Source organism: Chiroxiphia lanceolata, chromosome 2 (assembly GCF_009829145.1).
Source record: "Chiroxiphia lanceolata isolate bChiLan1 chromosome 2, bChiLan1.pri, whole genome shotgun sequence".
In the NCBI taxonomy this organism is placed as follows: domain Eukaryota; kingdom Metazoa; phylum Chordata; class Aves; order Passeriformes; family Pipridae; genus Chiroxiphia; species Chiroxiphia lanceolata.
The window spans coordinates 79,128,824-79,149,588 of NC_045638.1; the positions used below are offsets into that span (position 1 = coordinate 79,128,824).

A 20,765-nucleotide genomic window follows, 5' to 3' on the forward strand; every position below is an offset into this window, starting at 1 on the left:
TATTTCCCCCAAGTTATCAGTCAGTATCTGGACTTCAGCATTGGGAACAATTACAGTACTAGTTTTAGCAAGGAGCCTATAGTGCCCTCTAACAAACAGCTTGATGAGATATTTAGAGAAGTTCAGGCAGGAGTGTTTATGGGGTTGCCTTGTATTGTGTTGGCAGGTGCTCACGCACGGATGCACCTACACAACCAGTTTTTACTCTCTGAAGTTAGGCAATACTAAGGACACCTGCAAGATAATAAAAATAAAAGTGTGTTACTAAAGGAAATTTTACATCTGTACAGGTCTCCCCTGCTCTGACTCACCCTGGGCACCGCAAGGCCTTGGTAAGTGGCTGCTGCCAAGAGGTCTCAGCAAGGTAGATCATCCCAGGAGTGGTCATGTGTAGGGCAGATGATTTGAATTTTGTCCCTTTATGAGCTAAGCTAAAAATTGAGCTGGTTACTTTGGAAATGAGATGATGTAACATTTTATGGAGAAAATGTTCTCTGAAACCTCTCAAAATGAAACCTACAGAGAGTCAAGGTCATTAATGATCATATAAGTCCTATATTTTCATAATATGCTTACTTGTAGCCTTGCCATAAAATGGATCGAGGTGACAGAGTATGTATAGGGAACCCAGAGAGAGCTGTGATAGTTAATGACTGGGTTTGATTGTCAGTTTGTCATCTTTGAAAAAATGTTACTATGACAGATGGTGCTCATAGAAGTATAAATCAAGATTTCTTTAATCTTGAGGAATTCCTCAAGATTCCTGTACTCTTGATAATCTTCTGAGGCTTCCTGGGTGTCTGTGGAGCAGCCAGTAAAAGAATTAGGCGACTAAATAATCATTAGGGCAAAACCTTTCTCATAAAATGAGTGATATTTATTTAGTTTTGCATATTATTTTCAAGTACCTCCTGTTGCATCATTGAACTCAGCGCACATGAAATGGACGTGAGTTTTTATTCAGGCATAGTGTCAAAAGTGGCTTTGATGTATGCAGGCATGTACCTCATGCAAAGAGCTGTTGCTATCCATGACGAAAACAATTTTAGAAGCTCAGGAAATAGAGCACAAAAAGTGATGTTTCACAAAACACAGGGCATTTATTAGTTCTTTACCAAGGCAGTATTCAGGAGATACTTCTTTAATCCTAATAAAACAGGCAACTTGGGAACATTATTTAGCTTCTAACAGTGTTCAACAAAAATCTACCCTAGACATAGCAATGTCTACTGCCACATAGATGTAAAAGGTTATATTTTACTCCGGATTTATGATATATATTATTCAGTTTCTAGTAGTTTTGCTTTTGCAAAAGGCCTGAGGAAAAGCACACTTACTCGGGGATCTGGTGACACAGTGACATTATTTCCAGAAGCAAAAGCAGACAGAAATTGGGGGTTACATCTCTGGGCCAGTAACACCAAGGATGTGACACAAGACTTGTTTTTCCTTGTAGGGCACAAAAATGGCAATTTAGCAACTAGCTTGTGATGTTGAAGATCAAGATTAAAGTATGTCCTTCTGACACTGAGCAAAGCACTTAAGACTTTTTTAAATTTTGCACTGATGGGCCTGCAGCGAATCCCAAGTTAATATTCGGATTTTTGCTCCATGCCTGCAGTAACTAAAACCTTTCATTTCCTCACTAATGAAGTTCAGAACACACATACACAAAAAAAAAGGTGTTTCACCAGAAAATAATGTTTTACTTTGCTATCTGCAGATTTTGGATTTGAGTTGCTGCTATTTTGAGGGAAGCAGAATCAGCTTGAATTGTTACTTATTTTGGGAAACAGAATCAGCTAACAGATATAAAGTCAAGTAGATTATGGATGTTCCAAGTTCCAGGTAGTGACAACTGCAAGTTTCTTTCTTGGAGTTTAGTTACTTTCTTTTTACTTCCCCTTGAAAGAGTAACTCAGGTGGGAGGTCTACTTGCAGATTTTCAGTACTTTTGTGGAATTTGGAATAAGTGTAAGAAGCCTTTCCTGGGTACTAGGTAGAATGAATTTTGGCAGTCTAAGAAAGCAGCATGTTCAGACTGCTTCTTTGTATTTTATTGATGTTGCCCACGTTTTCACATGAAAATAATGACCAAAATGCTACATCACCTGCTATTTCACTGGTTTTGTTTTCATTTTTTTTTATTTTATTTTTTTTTTTTGTGCTGCACACAGAGACCATAAAATAGTATCTCTACAGCTGTGAGTAGAACTGGTGTAATCTTGTTATGCCAGACCAAAGCTTCAACCAGGCTCTGTTGATTTTATGATGCAAGACGAGAAGGGTGACATGCAGCCAGAAAGGGCTCAACAGTACATTTTCCTGGAGTGTGTATGATCCAAATTCCAGCTGCCTCTGACACCCATGGACTTCAGTTTTGCAAAGTATTGTCCAAGACAGTGCACTGCTTCAGGAAACTGAGTTTGTATTCTTGAGTAATTTCCTGACCTGAGATTGTTAATTTTTCCTTTAATTTTCTCATGCTCTTCCCTATTTAAAGAACATTTTTTCCCTTTGAATCAACTGACTGCCTTCTTGTCATTTTTTAAAGTGCCTTGAATAATCCAGGTGCCAGCATGAGAAGTAAGTTTTGAGCCAAATTTCTTACACTGTGCTCCTTCTTGTCAACAGGGTTTCCTGATAGAGCTGTGGTATGATAACACAACACTTTTAGGTCAACCAACCAATTTTTTATGGGCCAGTTCAGCAAGTCCTACTCAGAAGGCTCTCAGACTTCATTCAGGGGCTTTTTTTCTCTAGGAAAAAAAAATCTCTAATAAAGATTCATGTTGATGTTTCCATACCATTGTTTGATATTTGATATTATTTATTTTGATTGTTTATTTCTGATGTTAACTTATTTAAAAATATTTTCCCTTCCTTACCTTATTTTAATGTTTGCTTATCTTTTTTTTTATTAATGGAAATTAGTCAAAAACCTTGAGAAATTATACCTCAGAGTCAGCACAAGTGAAAGGAAATATGTAGTCTCTGTCTTGGGATTGTTTTTCTTCCGTAATCAATTTGCAATAAATTTTACATCCTTTCAACGAGTTCGTTATTGCTCAGTATTGCAGTACCTCGGTTTAGTATTGTAAAGCTGTCATGATTGTTCTAGCAATTACAGTAGGCTGCAATTTCAAGAGGTGCACTGAAAAGTTATGCAAAAGATCAGCGAAGTGTTAGACCATGATAAATTGACTGTTATGTTTGATGACGCAGATGTAACGTATTAAGCTTATCTTCTCCCTGCCATAGCAATGAAAACACATTTATTTTCTTGGAAAAGTTGAGACTGAAACAGCAAATAAGCATACTTTTGCTTTATTGACCTGTGTAGAGAGTGGAATAAACTAAAAATAAATAAAACAAATTCTGTTAAAATCTCTGGCCCAATTTTCAGAATGTTTGTAGGACTCCAGTTAGAGATTGATGTAGAAACTGATGAATAGAGGACAGGAAGAAATAGTATAACTCATATATTAAGACTCGATAACAAGGTCACTAGGTTTTGTATTTGTGCATAATTCTGGGCCACTGAGCAATTTTCCATACAAAATGCATTAATTAGGATAAAGGTAAAACTGAACGGTTTTTATAAGGAGCACTGCGTAGTCATATCTTTATATCTGTTGTTTCCACTGTTTGCACTTTATTTCATCTTTTTCTTTTATTCAGTATTGAAGCTATTTTTAATTTGCTCTGAATTCTTTAACTGTTTCTGTAAATTTTCTTGTAATGGGTGATAGAAGTCTATTCTCTTCTGCATGATTTTTTCAGACTCTTATAATGCCTTTTCCTTTTCCCCCAGCAGTCTTTTTTCGTTACTGTCTAAAGTTTTGAGAAATAGAAAACACAATACCCAAAAGCATGCAAACCTCAAAAAGAAAGACCTGAGACAATCCACCTTATTCTACATAAAATTTTTAACATATTTCTCCTAGTGCCAGGCATTGAACAGCTTTAAGGGGACACAAAAGGTGCTTCCGTAAGAAATTAATCTGTTCTGAAAGTAGAGGTGGCACTAAATGGGTCTGGTCACATTTTTGGAGAGCTGAACTAGTTTGTGTACAATGAACTTGGACCAGATGCTTCATATCACTATTATTTACTCAAAGATAAAACATAAAGTATTTTTAGAAAAAAGGAAAAGCTCATTCTTTACTTACAGGAGTTCTTTATTTAGGTCACATAAAAAGAAAGGAGTGGGAAATTTTATACATACATTTTATACATATATTAATTTATACACAGTATAAATGAAATGTGAATAAGAAAATGTAGTTTTATCTGTTTCCAGAGATACCACTCTAGGTTCAAGCTGCAATGAGACTTGTGGCAAAGTAAGGAAAGGATAACAGTTACACCAGACACAAGCTTCTTTCAGCTGAATTCAGCACATCTCTAGGCAATCAGAATTACTTTTTCTGCTTCTGAAAATGAGATAATCAGATACTTATTTACCCTTTAGCATTAAGTACTGGAATGCTTTCACTTCAGTTTTTGGAGAAGAGATAATTTTCCTGTTGCTTGTCTTGTATGTGGAGATGTTAGGTGTCTCTGTAGAAAAGTTTTCTTCAGGCAGCGTGCAGGTAGTATGTGAGGAGATTTTGTTTATTGGTGTAATAAAGTTTAGACTTTAGAATGGTGACTTGCTCTGCTTACTGTAAGAAAAAGCAAATCAGGATGAACCCGGACTAGTGAACAACTTGACTAATGTTGAACAAGCAGTTGAACAGGTTACTAGATAAACAGCCCAGTACATTTGCTTAATATTCTTTATCAGTGTGGAATTGAAGTATTGCACAAACTCCTAGAGTAAAATGACAGGATTTTTTTTCCTCATTCTCTCCTACTTGATATTCCACTTTGTTATTTTGTGATTGTTATTTATCATATCTGACATCCATTAATTTTTCTGCATGCAAAACCCAATGTACCAATGAACCAATGAAAGCCAAAGCTCAGCACTCAGCAAGGAGGTGGAGTGGCCACTCCACTGACTTCTGCTGCAGCAAAGTCCTCTGAGTGGCGCTCTTCTCCTCAAGAGAAGATTTCTAAATATTTTAAAGCCTTTTTGATGACAGCTTGTGTGAACATGATTACCTTACTTCCCAGTCTCTTACATTTTTTTGAAGTTGTGAATTTATTTTCACCAAAACTGGCTAAAGCATAAGTTCACTTTTTTATTTATTCCTGAAAGACCATGACTCACATAGATTTTAGGTAGAATTATTGTTTGTATCGAGAGACAGATTTTTAGCGCAATATGGAGAGAAATCTCCTCCTGAGCAGAACAGAGCTGGAGACAAACAGCAGTGGTTTAGTTGTTCTCAAATACAATTTGAGCCTGAAATACTTCAGTGCACCTTTTACTTGCAGAGGCAATTTCAAACTGATTCTTTTCAATCTTCATATATCTACTTCATCTCTGTATCCACAACAATGGCATATTCATGAAGTATAGTCAGGATGATGGTGGGTAAAATAGGGAATTTGCATCAGGAAGACCCAGCTAGGGACCTGTCATATTCTGATTCCTTTGTATCACCAGTATTCTGTGAAAGCTCAACCAAAAACAAGAGCAAGAAAATTGAATGCTTTAAAAGGAATGGGGAGTGGATGTATTCTTTTATAAGCTTAATTAAGAAGTCTTCAAAGTTAATTACTTGGGGTGGTTAGTAAATCTAATGAAGAATAATGATTCCCCTTTTTACTCTGCAGAAAAAGTAATGACTGGGTTTAATATAATACTATGTTATTACTAAAAAATTATCAGTAGTGCTAGAAGATGACCTGCTCTTTGTACAGGTTTAACACTGTTTGCTATAAAATCTGTGGATGGAAATTTGGTATTCTTGAAAGTGGAAAGTAAATCCAAGCTTTGTGTGGCAAGTCCACCTAAACTTACAGCTTGTGTTCCGCCTGTGGTATTTCCAGGTCTTGTACTTCAATGACCATCTTTCATTCTGTTGCTGAAAAGAATGGTTTGGTTTGTGGGAAAGCAGCTATATACGCTGTGCATGACTATAATATTTTATTTGATAAATTGTTTGTTGTATGAACACTGTGAAGTTTCTATGGCTTGAGGAATTGGAGAATCCCTGAAAATAAATCGTCTACTTATCAATAGCCAGGAGAGTTTGAAAACAAGGGAGCATACCTTGTTAATTTTCTGAAGTCCTTTCTAAGTACCATAAAAATGTTGCATGAGATAAGTGTAACATACCTTAGAGGTAGCATATTTATGTTTCCTAAATAACTTGACAAGATTCCTTGCTGGAGATTATGAGATGTGGTAAAATGCTGTTGAATGAAAGATGAAATAGGATATTGGTTCATTGCCAGGAGCCAGGTAACAGCCATAGATGAATCTTTTCCTAATGGAAAGGAGCTAAGGTTGGAGTAATCCAGCAGCTTGTTCCTATCAGAAGACAGATTTTTATCATGCTGCTTGTCTTCTCTCTGTCTCAGAGGTGAAAAACAGTTGAAGAGTGGTAAGAGCACAGAGAGGAGAGACAAACACTGTCGTACATCATGAGAATAATTGTACTATGTGCTCTGGGAAAGTAAACATATCCTCTGTATTTTAAAATATCAGAAATAGAAATGGTAGATGATTTTTTTTTTCCCAAAAAATATAATTGATTTCGATTGTTGGAGTTTAGGTGTAAAACCTCTATATATATTTCTTACAAGGCAAGAGATTCTGAGCACTGATTACCTGGGTAGATTGTTTTCTGTCTGCCAGAATCCGATGTATCTCCGTGCACTGCTTGTGCAACTTTTTCTCTGTGTATATTCCCTGGGGAATTTCTAAGTAGGGTGCCTTTTCTGCGTGTTCCGGTTTGGTTGATTGTTATTAACAGTTATTTTCTAGGCTCAAATCATGTAAAGTGCAGCCCATCGCTGCCTTAAATACCTTTGATGTTACACACAAAACCAGAATCCAAAGTATTGGGAAAAACAGTGCATTGTTTTTCATTTTTTTTCTAGTATTTTAGTTTTATTGCATATTGTTATTTCAAAACAATTAATTAATTTCTGCTGGCAGGTTTTGAATATGGATAAAGTAGGTGACAATATTGTCTCTAATATTGTCTCTGTTGGTTTAAAAATAAATGAAGGAGTTAAGAAAGGGCTTGGGAAGAAGCATTTCACAAATGAGGTTAATTATCACATGTCAGTAAGCAGAGTACAGTTTATGAAAAAAACCCCAGCAGAATGAACAAGGACTGGTAAAAAGGCACAGTTAAAATAAACTGAAGAGAAGCAATGCTAGCAAGTGTCTGAAGTTTCTCTGCTTTTAAAATATCTTCCTGAATGTGGCAGCATTACTAGCTGAAGTGAAATTAATTTTTAAACAGATTTAGATAGCTGCTCTACTACTATCAGAATGCTAATGCCTTAGGACATCACTTCATATCTGAAGCATGACTTATATATATCCATCCCCAGCATTGCTTGACTTTTCTCTCTGCTTTCCTTTTTTCTGGTCAACGATATTCAGCCAGGACCTTTTTTGTACCTCTGTGCAGTCTTCACAGTTCTTCCTATTCTACCAAGCAAAACAGAATACTGCATTAAATGCTGTCACTAAAGGCTGCTAAGTTAGGCTTTTCCGTTGTTTCACAGATTTAGGCTGCACCTTTTACATGCTGCACCTACCCACAGTGTTCAGCTGTGGCCATCTGGAGTCTTAGCCCGTGTAGTTCCACAGTTGGGATTTTACTGGAGCTCATAAGTGCATCACATTACTCAAGGGTCCTACCTTTCCAGCCCTTATTCTTTGCTTTGGGGAATATGAGCTAGTGACTATGGATTGTATCATTTCCCTGACTGCAGAGAGCCTGAAACCATAGCTCCAGTAAGTATGAACCGCTCAGTTGCCTTAAATTAGATATCTGAGGTTTCCTACCTTTATTTCAATATTACCTGGTCCCAGCAGCATTAAGCTTTACACATAGTAAAGCACTATTAAATGGGATTAAATGTGCCTTACTGAAACCCCATGTAGTTACGTCTCGTGTTTTTTCCCTCTAAAGGTCAATATATACCATGCGATGTATGTTTCATTCATTATGGTGTGTACTATTCAGAGGAGGGTAACTACTTTTAGAAAAAGGTTCTGACTGTGCTGTCAGGTACTTTAAAGGACTCAAAGGACTTGAAGTTCAAACTAGAGTTGGAGAACACAGGGAAAGATTTTCCTCAGCTGCACTTTTTGCAACTAGTTCCTCTTATAGGCAGAAGTTGATCATCAGAACTGTGAGGCTTTACATCTTCTCTAGCTGTGAGCCATAGTTGTATAAGATTTTGCAAAGGCAAGAGGAGTGGGATTTAGAGGATGATAGATGATGGCATAGGTCATCAATGTTTCTGCAGAGTTTATAGGCTGTTACTTCAGCATTGAGAGCTCATGCTGTTGAACTTTAACATTTCAGCCCTGGAACTTGCAGATGAAGAATGGGCTGCTACAGAGATAATCAGTTAATGGTCAATACCCCATCTTTCTGATACATGGTACTCATATGTTAGCATCTTTTAAAGCTATTGTTTAATTTCAGACATTGATAATTATTAGAGAGGAACTGAAATCAAGAGCATCTGTCTGAAAACTCGAGTTCTTTAAATTCTCCAGAAACTCAGGACAGTTTCTAATCCTTACATTTATTTGCACTAATCTCTTGAGTGTATTTTTTCTCCTAGGTGTGAAGTGATTTTTATAAACATGAATCCATTAACTCTAAATTACCACTATACTAAACCAGATTCCATGTCTCTCTGATGGATTGTGGCTTTAGAGGAGGAACACAAATGTAATTTTGTATATATATGTAAAAATATATAGTATATAACATATATAATATATTATATATATGTAATTTTGTCTGGTATATAGATGTAAGTTCATGTTGCCTAATTTAATAATCTTTATCCATACTCAAGTTTATATAACAAAATGTTCATACAAAAATGAATGTTTATTAAGCTACATTGTTACAACATGTACACATCTCTGTGATACTTAAAAATAGTAAATTTATTGGCCTAGCTCAAAAGCTATTCCAGTTCTGGTCAAAGAATAAGAAAAGAAACAATCCTTTGAAGAGTTTTTCTTTTTTATGAGGCACAAATAGGAAAACTGTCACCTCTCAGGATAAGCTCAACAGCCTTAAAACTGTAGAGAATATGCCAATGCTATGTACTTGTGGTGGGCTCTCCCTGGATGAATGGTAGGTTCCTACCCAAGCCACTCTGTCACTGTCATCCTCAGCTGGATGAGAAAAAGAAAATATAACAAAAGACTTGTGGATTGAGATAAGGACAGGGAAATCACTCAGCAATTACTGTCACCGTTGCTGATGGGCTTGACTTTGGCCAGTGGCAGGTCTGTCTTGGAGATGGCTGGCATTGGTTCTGTGGGACATAAGGGAAGCTTCTGGCAACTTCTCACAGAAGCTAACCCTTTGTCCCGCCTCCCCACTATCAAAACCTTGCTATGCAAATCCAGTGCAGTGCTCTTTGCTGCCATGGGGATCAGAGCAGATTATAACAGAAGCTGTTAGAGTCTGTGGTAGGCTGTGCAAACAGCTATGGGCATGGGAGCACATTTACTGAATCCTTCTGCCCAGTATAAAGGATTCAAAAAACAAACTACTAATTTTTCTCAGTTCTACTTCTGGTTCAAGAAAACCTTTTCAGTCAGGAACCTATACATAATTATATACACGATTAGGTATGCACATGATTCTGCATATAAAAAGACATATAAAAGGGGTAAATTACAGACCTCACAGTATCCCTTCTCCAAGAGAGGCCAAAAGCAATGTCTAAAAGAGATTATAAAACCAGTGAAGACAAAAAGCCATACTTCCCTAGCTTCCTGCAGTTTACTGCTGAGATACTTCAGAGACTTGGTATTTAATACCAGCAGTGGATTTCTGTTTGCCGAATTTGTCTAGTTGCCCCTTGAACCTATTGTTAGTTTTTAGCACCTGTAGCATTGTGTGGCAAGTTCCCCATATTAACTGCATAGTATGGGGTTGCATCTCCTTTGGCTTGCCTTGAACCAGTTATCTGCTAATTTACTTGCTGCTCTCTTTTCCTCAGTTTCTTTTGTAGGGAAGAGTTACAGGCTGTACTTGTACTTGTTACTGGAAAAAAGAAAATGGAGAATAGACAGTATAAGCCATCAGTGCTATTTAAAAACATGTCTATGTGCGGTCAAAATCAAAGAAGGAGCAGCAGAAGGAAAATACACACTATAGAAGCATAATGTCGCATTGCCAGATAATTTTAAATACATTGTTCTTTCAGTTCATTGGCATATGCTCTCTAGACAGAAGGTGTGTGTATGCATGTGTGTAAATGGGGCTTTACTCTTTATAAGCTCCTGACAGATCTCTTGAGTTCTCCATAGCACTTCAGTAGTTGCCTTAAGATGACTCAGAGATTTGAGCAAGAGAGCTGTGCATGAGCAGGCCTTGGGGCAGAGAATCAAAGGACACTGACTGCAAGCATCTCATTTGTGAACTATAGACAGTGAGCAGACAGTAAGGCATTAAATGCTGAGAAAATAACCTGGACCTTCTGAACATATAGGTTTCAACCTGTTTTCTGTTTAGGATTCACTGAAACTAGAGATATAGTTGCTTTCAGGGTTGCTTTTTCAGGTTTTTCAGCTGAAGTACCACTATTACTGATTTAAATATAAATAATATGCCCAGGTTCTGTTTATATGGTTGTGACGTGGGCAAGCACAAACCAGAGCTTGATAGAGAAAATCCACATGCAAATTACATTGTCTGTTCTGTTGTTCACCTGTCTTCTAGGTCATCTATCTAGTCACTTCATCATCATCGTAGATAGATCACTTGATGAGTGAATGAAAAATATTGATAGAAAAAAACCCCAGTTTTTTGCATCACAGCAATTTTTGCATCTGAGTAAGAGGTCAAAATGGGGTAATTCAATGTACGAAGGAGGAGCACAAGAAAAATACAAATTGTATTAAGCAACTTGGTAGACAGTAGTCTTCATGGTATAGACCAGTATTACTGTAGATGTTTGTTAGGTAACATTAGTCTATAGATTTCCGTACACTTTGGGGTGACCTTAACAGGCACTATCACCACAAGAATCAAGTATCCCTCTCTTCTTGCTCTCTGGTACTGATTCCTGTTCTCACACTACCCACCACCATGGTCCAATGCAAGGGTTTGCATCTGTATAATAAACCAGGTTGAAGATCTGGGCTTAGAGTAAGCACTGTTTTCGGTTTTTTTAGGGGGGCACGGGTGGGTGTTTATTTCAGAAAGGTTATTATTCATTTAGATAAGTTCCTTGATTGAGGTCAACATAGAGATATCCCAATACTTCTGTCAGAATATCGAATGACACGATGCGACAGTAGCGATGAGCAGCCAAAGCACAGTAGTGTGTTGGGAGTGTTTCTGCAAGAATGCACATGAAACAGCATCCTGACCTAATTTACTAAGCAGTTAGCAAAACTACTGCACCATATAAATTGTGACAGTACAGGAATTGACCTGTTAAGTTGAATAGAAATTCATTTTAATCCTTGTGAAGATAAAAAAAAAAGAAATTGCATTTGTCCCTCAATCTCTATGGGATCAACATTTTGTGTAACAAGTTTTGACTTGGATAAATGAAACATTGAACCTTGTCTGTAATTTTTTGTTTGAGAGATAGTTTCTCTTTAAGAATTTTAGAGTTTCCAACAGGAGAGTTACTTGTATGTAATAAAATTTTGCTTTGTTTTTATCCAGTTTTAGCATCGGTACAAGTATCCACACTCTATTTTAAGTGCTTTTATTTATAACCAGTGGGACACAGCACTAAAGCACGTGCTACGTGGTAGTGTAATGTTCCAACGATCTGTGAGAGAAATGGGTTTTGCTTTTGTTTGAACTTCTTGTCACTTTGTTCCTAAGGAACTCAGAGAAAATAACAAGGGATATGGTGTTGATGTCTGCTACTTCATTACTAATGTAATAATGTTCTGTTTATAGAGGCATGTTTGTCATAGACAACCAACTGTGTTTGTGTTACAGCCGCTATATTGATTGTCATCCTTCTAACTGAACAAAGTTTTAGCTTCATTTTAAAAAAACATGACCTATTAGCTTTGATGATTTAATCTACAAGTCGTTGAGAATAATCTCATGATAGTAATAATGATAGGAGTTATGGAAATTTCAGTGGAGGAACTTATATGAACTAGATGTACCTTTTCAGGGGGCCCATATCTAGGTAAACAAATGGATCCTAAATTGCCATCTCAGATGAAGTCAGACCTTGAATTTTTAGATTGCTAACTGCAGTAGCTTATTAACACAGAAACCCCAGTGATCCGTAATGGAAAGGAGAAGCTTGCATGAGGCAACCAGTCACCTAGCAATTGTTATCTACAGTAGTCTTCTTAATAGTCAGCCTATAGTGAGGTGAGTAATGAAAGCCAGTAACTCACCAGAGATTGTGAACACAGCAGACTGCTTGCACAGCACCTATACTGTACAGTATTAATAGCTCTGTAAAAGACATGACTTAAAATGGACAGCAAGTGCTTGACTAGAAAACTGAGTTTCTGAAAGCGGAAACAGTTCCAGAACTAACAGAAGTAACCTCAAAAAGAACCATCAGCTGCAATAGCTGCAATGACAAAGCTAGACATTGCCAGATAACTGAGGAAGGAACAAGGCATAGGACATTAAGTTTACAAACATACAAGCTCAGATAGACCTGTACAAATTGTTTTTAGCCCCGACTCCAAAACCGTATAGATACGTGCAGAATTGAATAATTATTTACTTCATATCACAATGTCTATGCATAAGACTGTCGGAATACAGAATTTAACATAACCCTTGGAATATGCTGTAAATGGGATACCTCTGTAAAAGCCTGGCAGTGAAGACTGTGATGTACTTTAGGTTTTCCAAATAAAAACTACAAATTAACAAAGCAGCTAGCTGTTAATTTATGCTAAAGTCATACTTTGTATTTAATTTACTCCTAATTTTTCTTTTATTTCCCGAGTCTTGTAGATAAAATACTAACTTTAACTTGAATTAGTAAGAATTCTTGATCTTTCACTGTTCTGAAACCAGTAAACTACCAGAAGGGTAGAGGATGTAACACAAGCTATGCAGTGGGTACCAAAAGGAACTTCCTGGAGAACATGTAAGGAATTTGGAACTATAGGTTTTTTCTTGAGATGCTGAGTCTGGCAGGGTATAGTGGTGTTATCAAGTGCCAAGCTTAGTAAGGTGTTCCCTCTGGTGGGCACACACCAGTATTCTTTGCTACACTCGGCAAGAATCAGTCCAGAAAAACAAAATGCTTCCTATCTTTAAACAACCTCAGAGTAACATATTGATCAAATAAGCTGTGAAAATAGGCAATTACACTTAAATTAAAGTGTGTTTTAAAAGATGAATGCATTCAGCTTTTTTACAGTTGAGGAAAATATTTGAGCAGGTATTAGATAGAAAGGAGCTAGCTTTGCGGACATAGCTAGATACAATTCTGAACCTGACCAACTACTGGAAAATAGGAATTCAGTTTTTCAGCAATGATACTAAAATTAGGCTTCAAATGTTATATTTAAAGTTTATTGTCAAATGTTTTCAGCAGTCAACATGAAATTATGCATGTGCTCAGATCCATGACCTTCAGACCCACAAGATCCAGTTCCATAGTATTTTATGGAATTTTCCATAATTTTAAGGCTTAAAATTACAGTAATACTCAAAGAAAGGGATAATAAAATAAAAAGATGTCTTTTGATGCTCCATACTAAGCAGTCTCAACCCATTTCTTCACTTCATCTGCCTTGCCTTACCGTCCTATGCTGTTTAATCTGCTCTGTTTTCTTTTCCTTGCAAGTATGGTGTATAAAAGTCTCTGGGCTGGTAAAACACTCTCTTCTTTTTTATTTTTAGGAAAGAATTTAAAATCTCATTTCTCTGTTTAAAAGCTTCAAGCGATCAGAGTGCTCTTTTTTTTGTTGTTTCTAATAAATCTCCTTTAGGCAGACTCAGTTACACGTTTCCAGGTTACCTTTCCTCCTTGGGCCATTTTTCTCCAGACACTGTTTCTGTAATCATTTCCCTTAATATTTTTGTTTACTTGTCATTCCCATTTCAGTGGTTAGCAGCTACTGGTTTTATTACTTGAGGGTAAAAATTAGAGTGAATGAATGACAAGTGAAATGAGCCTGTGAAGTGCTTGTTTGCCTTATTTTGGGTGCTTTGCTGCACTAACCTACTTTCCAGGAGAGAGAGAAAAATCTTTTCTTATTTGCTGAAGAAAATGTTTGTCAGACCATTACCCTTTCAGATTCACAGACTGTGATTGATGAAAGACTCTCTAAAACATAATTGCTTTTAACTGCTTCTGTATAAAAGCTTTGCACAACATAATCAATCAGCTTGGAGAAAACACTTCTCAGCAGTCTGTAAACAAAAACCTTTGACAGTCCAGGTCTCAGAAGAACCTCCAGGACAGTCACAGAAGACACATCAGTTTCCACCAAAATTTCAAATAAAAGTCTTAAAGATGACATATTTCATACTTTGTGTTGGATGTGCATCTTCTGATAAAAGCCCCATGTGAGTAAGATTACTCTTATATGTACTTTTTGTCTGCTACAAAATTAAATACTTAAGGGATGTTTGTTACAGGGTTTTCTTACTTCTAACACAGTCACTGTCACTGATTATTTGTAAATTGTATTGTAAATGTCCAGAGACAGTTTTCACTTGTTACTTACAGTCCACTTACAATTTACCACCATATTCTAAGGGTTAAGGGGGAATCATGGATCCTCATGCAAACGGATGGAAAATCTAAGCGTTTTCAGGTACTTGTTTCAAGATGTTCCCTGTCTTTATATTTAGAATTTCAATGTAATCTTCCTTTCTACAGACTGTCACTTTCTGTCCCATAGAATGGAATTGTATAGAGGTTGAGATCACGTGTCTGTCTAAGCTCCCATCCTATCTCTGGTTGGACTAAGTATATATTACTGAATTTTATATATGCAGCTATTATTTTATAAAGCTCAATTAGCAATTTTATAAAATACATGTTTTGGAAATTATTTATAATATATTTATAATATATGTATAATATATATATAATATATTTATAATATTATGCTTCGTACTTCTAGCTAATTTATTCTGAGTGATTGGTGCTGATGGTCTTGTTTGGTATTACTTCTTATCTGTTCTCCTAGCTAATTACTAATTATTGACAATTTACCAACAGCATATGAGAATTAAATTTGAAAATGATTAATTTAGTTTACATTGGCTTTTTTTCTTTTTTTGTAAAAACAGGTTCATGGCCTTTCAATTTTTATGGAAGCTTGCGCACACGGTTGGTTGAGAAGTGATTACTAATGGTTTCAACATTGTTTCAGCTGTGTACTTGAGTTTGAACAAGGAGTGGATACTATTGTCACATTTAATGACTGGCTGATTTTCAAAATTCTTGATGGAGGAGTTTGTGATAAAACCAGCATACCAACATAATTCTACTTGCTCTATTTAGTTTGCTTTGAGAGTATTTATCCCTCTGACTTTTTTTCTTTAGAATTCTGCCAGTAGTCTCAGCTTGCTTCTAGCCTGTAGATTTGCATTGCTGGCAGTGTACATGAGTACGTATTTGTTTTCTCTTCATGAGAACTACAGACTTTATGCCTCGTTTTGCATTAATATACTCAAGTAAGGGACTTCAGTGTAGTCTCTTACTAAAGCATGGTCTTTACAGATAGAACCAAAGTTGGATTTTGTGAGTTTGTATGTTCTGATTTCCTGAGAAGTTGTATAGTCTTCTTCTAAAGCTAAAAAACGTCTGAAGGGAAGCCAAACCTCAAGTTTAAGTGTTTTAATGGAGTATTCTTATATGGAAGTTTAGAGCATAATAAACTCTTCTATGTGAGTACAGGAAGAAGAGGAGGAGTCTGTCCTGTCACTATGCAAGATTTTTCAGCTTCTAGCAGCTACTGCAAACTCTTCTAAAAGTATTTTACTTTGGATTATAGTGCTGTGGATGCTCACAGTTGTTTCCCATGTCCAAACTTTCCCAGCTCCACAACTCTTTGTAATGACAGTCTATGTCCTCAAAGGGAGTTCAGGGTCAAAATCAGATCTTCCAGCATGATTCTTTCAGTTCGTAATCCTAAAACTCACTGTCTGACACCTGATTAAAGAAACTGAGCAAAGGCAGAAGACATCTCTGGCTCACAGAGGAATTGGGATGCCTAAATGATTTCTTGGATGTAAATCCACCAGAGAGATAGCTAAAGACACACTACATAAAAAACAAGGTGGCTAATCATTTTACTACAAACACTGACACAAGGGATTACTGTATTTTAAGTTTAGAAAGTTCTACTCAGGCAGGTTTTTGTTCTATGGTAGATTTAACTGTATGGATGTAGCAGGAAAGGAGATGAGCTTAATGTAGCTCAGCAAAATGAAGGTTGAGAGACGATATTATTACTGCTTGTTTGTTGTAGGTAACCACTGTCAGGGGAAAGTGGGGGAAAGTGCTACTTAATTTAAATAAAATAGATCTAAATTGGTGATTTTTAAATTTTGGCCAAAAACTAGATAATTCTGAGTACTACAACAGTCAAATTCAAGATTAGCCTTTCAGTGGGATTAGTGAGAGAAAATAAAATTTCAGCAAGACAACAATTTCCTTTAAGACAGAATCTGATATTTTAATGGGAATTGTTTGAGGTGGCATCTGTACTTGTAAGGACTTGACTCCATCATCCTTCTGTGCTCTATATTGCTGCTAAATTCTACTCATTAAAGTAGGCCTTAATCTCACCAAATCGCTGATTAGATAAAATTCTTTTTGAAAAAATGGAAAAATATAGGTGTTCAATTTAAAAAGGAGGCAGAAGAAATGTCTCTCCTTTATATACGGAGAAGATCAAAATGACTAATCTATACTTGAATTGTACCGATCCTGTGGTAGAAATGAGATGAGTACCATCCTGTATAATTGACAAAATCAATCTTATTATGCTTAAAGTGGCAAATACAGTAGAGACTGCGTGACCTCTGCTGCTCTCTTGCATTTAATTTCTTATTTTGTAGAACTCCTTCCTGTAATATGATATCCAAAATGTTGACACTATTCCAGGCTTGGTTATACTGGCTCTTCAGTAGTAAGTGGTGATAAGTACAGTCATTTAGACCTTACCTGCCCAAAAGTGCATTAATAGTCTGTTGCAACCAAACAAGTTTCAAATGGCTTTAAGACTTATGTGGCCAACATCTGCAACAATAGATGGTAACATGGGCATCTCTTTAATAAAATTGGACTGGAAGGAATTTAGTAATGTTGAAATAAATGTAAGAACATCAGAATACAACAGGACTGAACATAATCTTTCAGATCTTCAAATTCCTTTCCCTGCTCTTGGAGGCAATCAACTATCTTATAAAATTTAGTTTTCTTTATTACAATTAAACATATTTATGATCTCATGCTTCAAGAACCAGTTTTCATTACAGACCGTTAACTTTAATTAACTGAAATTACAAATGGACAAACCAGGAAATTTATTTCATACCTATAAAATATATTGATGCAAGGAAAGTGGATTACACTGAGATTCTAGAAGTGTGCATCAGGCATGCATTACAGCATACATGTCCAGCAAACAATGCAAAAATCTTCTATTTCTTTCTGCAGTATGTTCTAATCTAAAAGAGGAGCTACTATCTAAGGAATGTGTATACTCTATCCTCCATTTAAGCAATGATTTTCTTCTAAATGCATGCAAGGAAAGAGGAAGTGCTACTAGACAAAGCTAATTCTAAGTATTCTTCACTATTGTTTTGATAAATCATACTGAATGTATTGCTAGAATAGACATATAATCTGTTTCCATTATTTAAAAAATGAAAGAGAAAGTGTTTAATGAAATGCAGTTTTTGTCTGTGTATTGGGTCAGTTCACCACACAGACTGATTATTGCTGGTCGACACAGTGACAAAGGATACAGGTGAGACCGAGGTACTCAGTGCTTTCTTTGCCTCAGTTTTAAGCACTGCAGTCAGTTGAACAGTGTGAGAGACTGCAGAAAATGATCACTGGCTCAAAACAACTAAAGTGAGGGTTGTTGGCTAAGGCAGGGCAAGTTCTGTGTAGGTGGGATGGTGCACTGCTCCACAGCCCTCCCCTGGAGCCTCTAGTCCAGCCCAGAATGGCTAGTAGCCACTGGCACACGGAAAACCCCATCTGAGGGGAGGGCCCCAAGAGACCAGAGCAGATAAAAGCAATTGCGCAAGTATACATGCGTAATGTCCCTATTGTCTTGGATTTTATACCAGCTGAGACCACACTGGAACCAAGACAGTAGCTACATCTTTCTCTTATCTCTCTCCTTCTCCCTTTTTTTCCTCTTCTCAAAATCTGGGTAACTTAGAGTTAAGTGGGTTAGAGTTTATTAAGTCAATGCTTTGTGAAATGGTTTATTTTGATTGAATGTTGCTTTAGAATTTGCCAAGTATCCTTATTTTCTAAAATTTGCCAGTAAAAAGTTTGTCTTTTAACCTCCTGAGTCACATTCTTCCTTGCACCTGCCTCAGGGAGTACCTAAGCCCCCTTTAAGAAACTCGCTGAGCGAGTTTGGAGCTTTGCAAATGTTGGGTGCACATGAATTCCATTAATCTTCCATTTGTTTCTATTGTGCTTTCAGAAAGCTTTTCTTGCTGCTTTTCACATTCCTTGCTACTTTTAACTCTAGTTGAACTTAAACTTTCCTAACTACATCTTTGCATGCATATGTATTGTCTCACTGCTTCTGTCAAAAGTGAGAAACAGAAGGATAAGGATAAGCAGTACAGTCATGTTATTATGGTTGAGCAGATGTGAGGACTTCAGGCTATTTATCTGAGGGTAATATAAACATAACATATCTAGTGTTATGTTGATGATGTTAACCATGATATAGGCAGCTCCTTATGTACAAAGAGGTGGAGTTCCTGCTCTGAATCCTGATCTCATGTAAAGGCATCTCAGTTTGCCTTTACTGACTGCAGAAGTTTGAGAGATTGACCTCATTAAACTAAACTTAGTCTTAAATGCAGATCCTGTGAACTATACAAATGGAGCACAGATAAAAAGCTATATGCTTTCTATTTTATATTTATCCTAGTTTTCCTGTATATATGTGTTGAATCTTGTAAGCTTGCTATATTTTCACAATTCAGAGTATTTCTGTGACATCAGTTTTGTTGAACGTTTTAAAAGCAGTACAAAGTTTTTGTATTCATGTTTTATCAATTAGTTCTTTTGCATTAGAGAAACTTTCATTTTTATCAATTAAGCTCTAAACTCCAACCATGTGTTATTAAATTTGGTAGCAGTATACATACATGTACAGGACACATAACTACACTATGCATTATTTGTTTTTTCTTTAGCTCTAGTTAATTTCACTATGAAAATGACTTTTTTTCCCCCACACATTGCACAATTTGGAAAAACAATGGCAATGGTGAATGAAAATCGGTTCTGATCAGTTGATCAGCATCAACTTGATTTTTTTTCTGAAAATTTTATGACTGTTACTCTGAGCCTCTTTTTTCTAGGAATCTATAAAACTCAGGTAACATACAGCCCAGTTAAAACCCTTGACTGTAGGATTAACTTAATTGCTGTAGTTAAGTTCTTTATTTTTTGAGCACTGATTCTCTTACAGAAGTTAGGGAAGTTGTCTTCTTGTCTCCCTGTGGTGTTGCTATGATCATCTCTTAAGAGTTATTCAGTGCATAAATCTTAAAACCCATAAGGTTTGGAAATTTCCCCTTGCATTCTTTTCTCTCTCATTCCCCTCCTCCCTACACCTTCATGCCTTTAGCTTCCTTCTCTTTCCTGACACCCAGTCGATTTTCACCTCATCTGTAGTACACTGTCATATTCTGTGTGTGAAAAAACTGTTCAGAACCACATTAGAGTTCTTTAAGATATAATTTTGAAAACTGGAAACCCTGGTGTCTGCTTTCTCTGTTGTGATCTCTTCTTCCTAGCATTTCATCCCTGTTCCAATTTATGACACACATTTCCAGTCAAACAATTGTAGATACAACAACAGACTGGCTTCTATTTAGTGAATTTCAGGTTTTGGCACCAATAATGTCATGAATGTCAGTAAAATTTTCATTCATTTAGTTTTCATGTTTTATGAAACCTCTCCAAAGGCTGTCTTTTCAACAAATATAAATATACTTTTTAAAATATCTGGAAATATGCATGGAAAAATTTCAGCCAGCCATATAGCATATCCGTCTGTTAGGCATTAGCATATATTCATGCTCTCTCTTATGCTCTGAACATGCAGGAACTGAGACAGCCTTTGCAGAAATCTTGAGGAGTAGAAAATGGGATCTAACATGGTTCCATAACATGAAATGACCGACACAGTGCAAACCAAGGCTGTAAATTTGCCATTGCAGCACAGTATTAGTCCTGTTACATTGACCGTTACTCTTGTCTGTTGAGATATATTCCACATTCCATACCTATTACTATCTTACACAAAAATTGTCCTTCTATATGTAAGATGTTGGCAATTTGAAGCATTTACAGTGCTGCAGAGAACTGTATCTCTGGAACTGAGAAGGCGAGAGGAAAAAAAAGGAAATTTATACTAAAGTTAAATATAGACATTTAAATTCATATTCATTAGTAAGTAGTTAATGAAT

General features: G+C 36.4%; 1 protein-coding gene across 2 annotated transcripts in view; it reads left to right on the forward strand.

Annotated features, from left to right (window-relative positions):
- Window positions 1–20,765, forward strand: part of TRPC6 (transient receptor potential cation channel subfamily C member 6) — a 79,907-nt gene that overhangs the window by 27,178 nt on the left and 31,964 nt on the right. The gene's annotated exons all lie outside the window — the stretch shown is intronic.